Source organism: Salmo trutta, unplaced genomic scaffold, assembly GCF_901001165.1.
Source record: "Salmo trutta unplaced genomic scaffold, fSalTru1.1, whole genome shotgun sequence".
NCBI classification, from domain to species: Eukaryota; Metazoa; Chordata; class Actinopteri; order Salmoniformes; family Salmonidae; genus Salmo; species Salmo trutta.
In genome coordinates, this window is record NW_021822839.1 from 76,068 (window position 1) to 86,067 (window position 10,000).

Sequence of the window (10,000 nt, forward strand, 5' to 3'; positions counted from 1 at the left end):
AACCGTGAAGCACGGGGGTGGCAGCATCATGTTGTGGGGGTGCTTTGCTGCAGGAGGGACTGGTGCACTTCACAAAATAGATGGCATCATGAGGAAGAAAAATTATGTGGATTTATTGAAGCGAGCAAGGAGGCCTACAAACCTGACTCAGTTACACCAGCTCTGTCAGAAGGAATGGGCCAACATTCACCCAACTTATTGTGGGAAGCATGTGGAAGGCTACATGAAACGTTTGACCCAAGTTAAACAATTTAAAGGCAATGTTACCAAACACTAATTGAGTGTATGTAAACTTTTGACCCAGTGGGAATGTGATGAAAGAAATAAAAGCTGAAATAAATAATTTTCTCTACTATTATTCTGACATTTTACATTCTTAAAATAAAGTGGTGATCCTAACTAACCTAAAACAGGGAATTTTTTTACCAGGATTAAACGTCAGGAATTGTGAAAAACTGAGTTTAAATATATTTGGCTAAGGTGTATGTAAACTTCCGACTTCAACTGTATATATATTTAAAAAACATGTTTTTTTAAGGGTGATTCCTATTCGTGCTTTGAGATAATTTTTTTGTTGTTGATTTGGACTATTTACATTAAGAGTTTGGAGAGAATTCTATATTAATTATATAATTGAAAGAATGTTATTTGTTCATTTTGATTGAAATCTAATGGTTACAATGTACTCATCTTTGCTCTCATATTGCCACAGTATTTCTTTGAACTTTAAAAGGGTAACTTGGTTTATGATCCAAGCTGATTGTTACAGAAGGAGGGTATAAAGAAGAAAGAAAAGGAGGACAAGGTGGACGAGGAGATTAGTTGTTGGAGGAGAGGAGAAAGAGGGGAGGAGGGAGGAGAAAGAGGAGAGGATGTGAGAGAGTTGCATAGATGCACAGGAGATGGGCTGAGATGAGGAAAGGAGACAAGGAGGAGGAAAAGGAGAGGCGAGAGAAAAGAGGAGGTGGGGGAATGAGGAGTGAGACAGAGGAAAGAGGAGGTGGGGGAATGAGGAGTGAGACAGAGGAAAGAGGAGGTGGGGAATGAGGAGTGAGACAGAGGAAAGAGGAGGTGGGGGATGAGGAGTGAGACAGAGGAAAGAGGAGGTGGGGAATGAGGAGTGAGACAGAGGAAAGAGGAGGTGGGGAATGAGGAGTGAGACAGAGGAAAGAGGAGGTGGGGAATGAGGAGTGAGACAGAGGAAAGAGGAGGTGGGGGAATGAGGAGTGAGACAGAGGAAAGAGGAGGTGGGGGAATGAGGAGTGAGACAGAGGAAAGAGGAAGCAGCCCTAGTCAGAACATAAACAGTCTCACCCCAGTCACTCAGACTGACCCTACAAGTGAACTCTGACCCTAACACCTGAACCCTGGCTTTCACTCTTAGCTGCTGATGTTCATATACAGTCTGACTCTTACCCAAGCTAAACTCATACCCCATCATGGCTACTGTAGAGCAGGAACTGTGTAGGCCTACATGAACAGAGCAGCTGGATCCAGATTGGATTTACAGGAAAGGCTTTTGCCATATGTCATGAGGGTGTCAGTACAGCATTCAATTCCATACAGTACATAAAGTTCAGTCTGTTCAAATATACCTTACTAGTCAGTTTGCAAAAACAAACCTATCCTGTTTCAAATCAAATCTGTAATGATGGTTAACATGCTCTGCTCTGTGAAGATTTGACACCAGCGAGTTCAGAAGTTGATGATCAACACACACATCGTTTCTTTCTACTGTTCCCGATAGTTAAACGCCTGTATGTCAAGTTCCTGTTATTGTTTCTGATGTAATTACTGTGTGTTTTATGGTAATTATTTTAGCCTTGTCACTTCTCGGCAAAGGAACATAACCATAATATTAACTAATTACTTAATTATTTGAAATTTGAATTTGTCTTTGACAGAAACATTGATTTATGATCTAGGAATAATTGATTGTATTCTATTGTTCTCTCTGGCAGGAACAGAACCCCATTCTATTTCAGCATGGTGAGATTCAGGAGGGAGGCAACACTCTATTGTTTAAGTGCCTATCTAAATTTGTGACCAATAATGCTTAAAATAGCCATGCTCTCATGCATTTAACCATACACACACCACGTGCCAAGCTAGCCCTTACCGCAAAACTCAATCCCGCTGCCATAACGCATTGACAAGCACACACACATGGACGTACACACGCACAGACATATATGTGTGTGTGTGTGTGTGTGTGTGTGTGTGTGTGTGTGTGTGTGTGTGTGTGTGTGTGTGTGTGTGTGTGTGTGTGTGTGTGTGTGTGTGTGTGTGTTAGCGATGGGGTCATGGTGTGGGCAGAGACTGTTATTTTTAGGGGAAAATGAGCACTAGTGGAGACAGCAGCAGAGCATGAAAATACACACACACACACACACACACACACACACACACACACACACACACACACACACATACACTCAGTAGAGAAGAGAAGAGCCAATAAAAGCTATGAAATCAACCTCCCGCCTGGTTTTCTAATCCCCTGGCCCCAACCGGTTGAGACTGCTGTGTGTGTGTGTGTGTGTGTGTGTGTGTGTGTGTGTGTGTGTGTGTGTGTCTGTGTGTGTGTGTGTGTGTGTGTGTGTGTGGTGTGTGTGTGTGTGGTGTGTGTGTGTGTGGTGTGTGTGTGTGTGCTATGTGTGTGTGTGTGTGTGTGTGTGTGTGTGTGTGTGTGTGTGTGTGTGTGTGTGTGTGTGTGTGTGGTGTGTGTGTGTGTGTGTGTGTGTGTGTGTGTGTGTGTGTGTGTGTGTGTGTGTGTGTGTGTGTGTGTGTGTGTGTGTGTGTGTGTGTGTGTGTGTGTGTGTGTGTGTGTGTGTGTGTGTGTGTGTGTGTGTGTGTGTGTGTGTGTGTGTGTGTGTGGTGTGTGTAGTGTGTGTGTGTGTGTGTGGTGTGTGTAGTGTGTGTGTGTGTGTGTGGTGTGTGTGTGTGTGGTGTGTGGTGTGTGTAGTGTGTGTGTGTGTGGTGTGTGTAGTGTGTGTGTGTGTGTGTGGTGTGTGTGTGTGTGTGTGTGTGTGTGTGTGTGTGTGTGTGTGTGTGTGTGTGTGTGTGTGTGTGTGTGTGTGTGTGGTGTGTGTAGTGTGTGTGTGTGTGTGCATACGTGGTGTGTGTTTCATCAGACATCCACCTTGTACCTCTTCCTTTCTCTTCTTACCCCCCCCTTTGTTTTCAGTCAATGCAGTTGTGCTTTTCCTCTGGTATTATTAGGGCTCTATGTTAGCCTGTGGGTTAGCCTGTGTGTTAGCCTGTGGGTTAGCCTGTGTGTTAGCCTGTGGGTTAGCCTGTGTGTTAGCCTGTGGGTTAGCCTGTGGGTTAGCCTGTGGGTTAGCCTGTGGGTTAGCCTGTGGGTTAGCCTGTGGGTTAGCCTGTGGGTTAGCCATAGCATATTAGCGTGAGCGGCAGGGGGTCTGGGGACAGGCCACTGACAGGAGGACAGGAATGTGACAACACGACTACAGCTTCATCACACCACTTCGTCATCGCTGGTATTTGTATTTGCTGTGTGTGGTGTGTGTCTGTTTGCAGTGTCTGAGTGTAGTGTGTGTGTCTGTTTGCAGTGTCTGAGTGTAGTGTGTGTGTCTGTTTGCAGTGTCTGAGTGTAGTGTATGTGTCTGTTTGCAGTGTCTGAGTGTAGTGTGTGTGTCTGTTTGCAGTGTCTGAGTGTAGTGTGTGTGTGTTTGCAGTGTCTGAGTGTAGTGTGTGTGTCTGTTTGCAGTGTCTGAGTGTAGTGTGTGTGTTTGCAGTGTCTGAGTGTAGTGTGTGTGTTTGCAGTGTGAGGCGCCACAGCGTAGTGCAACACCAAGGTCCCTGCTTTCTCTGGTTACTGATCAGCTGCCATCTCTTTATCGCCTGAAGAACAACTGACCATGGCCTTATAGTCTATTTCACACACACCAATGCTGCTCCAAGGTGGCACTGCTCACAGCATGTAAACTCATCAGACAGTCTATAGAATCCTCAACAGGTTTGTCATTTCACAGAGCCAACATGGCGCAGTAAAATAAAAACATATTCTTTATCATAACAGACTAAGTTTAATATTTTATTGTGTTTGAATTAAGAGCATGACCATCGTTTATTCTGTCATTTCTTTACAAGAACCCTGACATATCAACTCAGCACATGTATTAAAATCAGCAGGTTCAGGGTCGGCTTGATTCAATCATCACTGACATTGGTCCTCAAAGGCTAATGGGCTTTACTAAGTTAAAGGTTAATGAGCTTTACTAAGTTAAAGGTTAATGAGCTTTACTAAGTTAAAGGTTAATGAGCTTTACTAAGTTAAAGGTTAATGAGCTTTACTAAGTTAAAGGCTAATGAGCTTTACTACGTTAAAGGTTAATGAGCTTTACTAAGTTAAAGGTTAATGAGCTTTACTAAGTTAAAGGCTAATGAGCTTTACTACGTTAAAGGCTAATGGGCTTTACTACGTTAAAGGTTAATGAGCTTTACTAAGTTAAAGGTTAATGAGCTTTACTAAGTTAAAGGTTAATGAGCTTTACTACGTTAAAGGTTAATGGGCTTTACTAAGTTAAAGGTTAATGAGCTTTACTACGTTAAAGGTTAATGAGCTTTACTAAGTTAAAGGAGTTACATGAAGAACTGTTTCAGAAAATGTCCATAATATATCTGCAGTAACAGTATGACACTACTTCACAATATTTTTTCACAAAATCGCATTCTAAAATGCAGACGTTCTGTTACTGCAGACGTTCTGTTGTCAAGATGGGAAATCTGCACCCTCCCTCTCTTACATTGGTGTCACTCAAATGCATGGTCATCTCCTCCTCCTACACAATGAACAATGGCAGACTGGCAGAATGGGCCAATGTAGAAATCCCTCTGTCATTTCCGGGTTTCTAAAATTCTACAATCTTTGCTGAATTTCAGTTTATGTGAGAAAACAAGCACAGAATTGTGTAGGGAATCATTGTACCATTTAAATAGCTTTGAAATGTCTTTTCAATAAGAAAAAAAACATCATTTATAAGGCTGTTTGAAGTTAGTGGAGGAAACTGAAAGTTAAATAGTCTCCTCCATGAACCATGCTATTCGGGATCCTTGGGGTGTTGGATAACTAACCTTCCCAGGATGTTGTGGAAAACAGGATGCGGGGAAGGGAGAGTTGTTTATATTCACCTAGCTTCCACATGGACGAGATATTCTACATATAGCACCTTTAATATGTAGCTACTGTAGGCATATTCCTTCAAACTGGGAGATCAAGTCAAGCAATAGTCTATGAAAACACTGCATGGGTGTTTAAAAAACAATTACTCAATGGGCTTGACGTTTCAAATGCGATGACCAATCTAAAACAAATAAACGAGGATTATGATATTCTCCCCGGGGCAATTCACGCGGCTTATGCTGAGTAAATAAATGAAACTGAAGCAAGAAACCAACACATCTAACCGCTGACGGGTCGCACGCACTCCGCTTTCTCTTTGACGCATGCCAGACGTCTGTCAGTTATATGACGACGCGCCTAATCCCCCTCACACACACACACACACACACACACACACACACACACACACACACAGGAGCCAGCTGTTTACCGGGCCTGGGAGCTGGAACCCCTCGAGCCTCGAGCAGGTGCAAGTCGCTAGGAGAGGAGAGGAAAAGGCGAGGAGGGTGAAAGAAGGTGTTGACGGATAAACTAATGAACAGTAGTACTGCAGGTCAGTCAGCCTTCTGCCAGGCAGCCTTCTGCCAGTCAGCCTTCTGCCAGGCAGCCTTCTGCCAGTCAGCCTTCTGGAGAGGCTGTAGGAGCATGACTCAGCGCTTAGTAGCCGATGAGTGGTTTACAGAGGGAACCCGAAATTCACACGGGATATCAGGCAATAAGAAAATGATTTAGGCCAAAACCAAATAGTTCACTCAACAGTGCTCTATCAAACTGTTATGACTAAAATCATTCGTTTACCCAAAATCTTAAGCAAATTCGAAAGATAATTTTAAACATTCACGAGATTTGGCAGGCTTATAGCCTTAACGAATTGTGTCCTAAATTGGAATCAAGGATTTTATCTTTGTTGTTTTGAAGAGCCAAAAAGGCAAAAGCATGCAATTAGGTTATCCCCCCCAAAAATGGGTCCTAATAATATTTCTAATAATTGAATAACTCTTCCATCCGCTGACAATGTTCAACAGAATGAGAATGTTAGAATAGCCTACGTTGCAAATGATTGTCTGACTAACGTGCGTGATAAAATGAAACACCGTCACTAAAAACATAAATAAATACTTTGGTCGACTTGGAAATCATGATGACGTCAGTGAGTTATGTATTAAACAATTGTATCAGCTATTACCTGTAGGCTAATTTAAATGTATATCTGCATGTCGCTACAGGCCTTTTCGATTTCAGCAAAGAACAAAACAAGTATTTAAAAGATTATTGAGATCACCAAGAGAACATAGGCCTACAGAAATCATTTAGGATATTTTATTTTTCTGCGTTAGCCTAGACAATTAAAATGCGCTGAGCCATAACAAGTTGGACATGTTTCAGGAAAAATTAATATAGAAGTCTACAAAATGTGGACAAATATTCTAAATCGACCCTTTCATCGAAAACAGCTATTTTTCGTCAAATAATGTCTAAATCTCCAGCTCTTGTTCAATGAGCATAACAGACATTGATAAGGAAATAACTCTGGAAAATAATACCAGCATTATGACGACGATGATGATGCTCAGTAGCTCCAAATAATCTATTCGGTCATATTCGATTCAGTCATGAGATATATTATGGATAGATTTGTATTAATGTGTATAAAGATCCACAGTTATATGCCCATGATTTCGATGTCAAAATTAGGGTATTACTTTCGAATTTAAAACCTCTTTAATAAAATCTACAATTGAATTAACATTTTGTCCATATACTTTCAAAATGTAGGCTACCTGACCTCCATAAATATGTGTATTATTGTGCAATATAGGCCAGGCCAATACATAGGCCTATTTTAAATGTATCACTCCAGTGAATATTCACATGATCTGACCTAGAGATAGTTTTCCTCTGCAGCTCTGAGAACCTGTTTCCTCTCTCGTCTACCTGTTCCCACCTGACAGGTCTCCTACCGGGCCGGGGGAGACGGGGCTATGGTTCAGGGGTGAGGGGGAGAGGTGTACATGCTCCCGGTGGGATCCCTCAAGCAGAATAATCATATTTAGCAGACTAGCGAGGGTTTTCACTTCGCGTGGAACATGCCTGCACACGCCCGCGTTTTGCACTCTCACCACGCCTTGAGTCAAAAAACACGAGCTGCCATCAAACCCTGTAGCAGTTATTAATAATCCACCATCTACGCGTAATATAATCACACAGGCTGAATGAGTGTATCATTTGAAGACATTGTAATTTATTGGGATACTATGCATTCATCATGTATACAATTTATAAATGTTTAATGCAAGATTGAATCCTGGATATATGAAGTGAAATAATGATCAGAATTGGGTAGGGCTACCCTCCTGTCTACAGAGCCCATTTCTGTCATACATTAAGTTCACCAGTAATTCACTACATGCCTCTTGCCATATGATAAAACACTAATCATTCAAATGAAAGTTGGTCACACAGTCTTTAAATCCTAAGAAAGAAGAACGGTAAAACAGAGTTGTTCCTCAGCTCTTTCTCTTGAGGTATGCAGACCCACCTAACCACCTCCCACGAGCTCCACCGAGAGCAAGCACGCACATGCGACGGAACAGCGAGGCTCGCGCAGTGAGGAGAAACAGGCAACAATGTGTCTATAGTGTAGTCTAGACCTAGTGACGTACTCTGTGTAGCCCACCCTTCACACTGCAGTGCCCAGGAGGCAACTGAGACGGACAACTATGGGTTTTATTACCAGGACAACAGACTGACAACTATGGTTTTATTACCAGGACAACTGAGACTGACAACTATGGGTTTTTATTACCAGGACAACTGAGACTGACAACTATGGGTTTTTATTACCAGGACAACAGACTGACAACTATGGGTTTTATTACCAGGACAACTGAGACTGACAACTATGGGTTTTTATTACCAGGACAACTGAGACTGACAACTATGGGTTTTTATTACCAGGACAACTGAGACTGACAACTATGGGTTTTATTACCAGGACAACTGAGACTGACAACTATGGGTTTTTATTACCAGGACAACTGAGACTGACAACTATGGGTTTTTATTACCAGGACAACTGAGACTGACAACTATGGGTTTTATTACCAGGACAACTGAGACTGACAACTATGGGTTTTATTACCAGGACAACTGAGACGGACAACTATGGGTTTTATTACCAGGACAACTGAGACGGACAACTATGGGTTTTATTACCAGGACAACTGAGACTGACAACTGTGGGTTTTTATTACCAGGACAACTGAGACTGACAACTATGGGTTTTTATTACCAGGACAACTGAGACTGACAACTATGGGTTTTATTACCAGGACAACTGAGACTGACAACTATGGGTTTTTATTACCAGGACAACTGAGACGGACAACTATGGGTTTTATTACCAGGACAACTGAGACTGACAACTATGGGTTTTATTACCAGGACAACTGAGACTGACAACTATGGGTTTTATTACCAGGACAACTGAGACTGACAACTATGGGTTTTATTACCAGGACAACTGAGACGGACAACTATGGGTTTTATTACCAGGACAACTGAGACTGACAACTGTGGGTTTTTATTACCAGGACAACTGAGACTGACAACTATGGGGTTTTATTACCAGGACAACTGAGACTGACAACTATGGGTTTTTATTACCAGGACAACTGAGACTGACAACTATGGGTTTTTATTACCAGGACAACTGAGACTGACAACTATGGGTTTTTATTACCAGGACAACTGAGACTGACAACTATGGGTTTTATTACCAGGACAACTGAGACTGACAACTGTGGGTTTTTATTACCAGGACAACTGAGACTGACAACTATGGGTTTTTATTACCAGGACAACTGAGACGGACAACTATGGGTTTTTACCAGGACAACTGAGACTGACAACTATGGGTTTTTACCAGGACAACTGAGACTGACAACTATGGGTTTTATTACCAGGACAACTGAGACTGACAACTATGGGTTTTATTACCAGGACAACTGAGACTGACAACTATGGGTTTTATTACCAGGACAACTGAGACTGACAACTATGGGTTTTATTACCAGGACAACTGAGACTGACAACTATGGGGTTTTATTACCAGGACAACTGAGACTGACAACTATGGGTTTTTATTACCAGGACAACTGAGACTGACAACTATGGGGTTTTATTACCAGGACAACTGAGACTGACAACTATGGGTTTTTATTACCAGGACAACTGAGACTGACAACTATGGGTTTTTATTACCAGGACAACTGAGACTGACAACTATGGGGTTTATTACCAGGACAACTGAGACTGACAACTATGGGTTTTATTACCAGGACAACTGAGACTGACAACTATGGGTTTTATTACCAGGACAACTGAGACTGACAACTATGGGTTTTATTACCAGGACAACTGAGACTGACAACTGTGGGTTTTTATTACCAGGACAACTGAGACTGACAACTATGGGTTTTATTACCAGGACAACTGAGACTGACAACTATGGGTTTTATTACCAGGACAACTGAGACGGACAACTATGGGTTTTTATTACCAGGACAACTGAGACTGACAACTGTGGGTTTTTAGGCTGACAAATAGCCAATCATGGAATAGGTCATTCCACACTCAAGATGCCCTAAAACTGACTTCAGCGATGTAAACAGCGAGGTGAGAGATTATCCTTATTGGACATCGGTGCAGACTGCAGACCAAATATAATATTGTTATGACATAGCCTATAGCATAATAACCACAAGGATACTGCCGGCTGGATGAGTGGAGTGGTCACTGGTCGGGTTAACATTTAAACAGGCCAGGGCATTGAGCTGTGACCCTGCCGACAAA

At 42.1% G+C, this 10,000-nt stretch overlaps 1 protein-coding gene across 1 annotated transcript in view; it reads right to left on the bottom strand.

Annotated features, from left to right (window-relative positions):
- LOC115185210 (protein Wnt-4a) overlaps positions 1-10,000 on the bottom strand; it is a 35,264-nt gene that overhangs the window by 24,249 nt on the left and 1,015 nt on the right. The gene's annotated exons all lie outside the window — the stretch shown is intronic.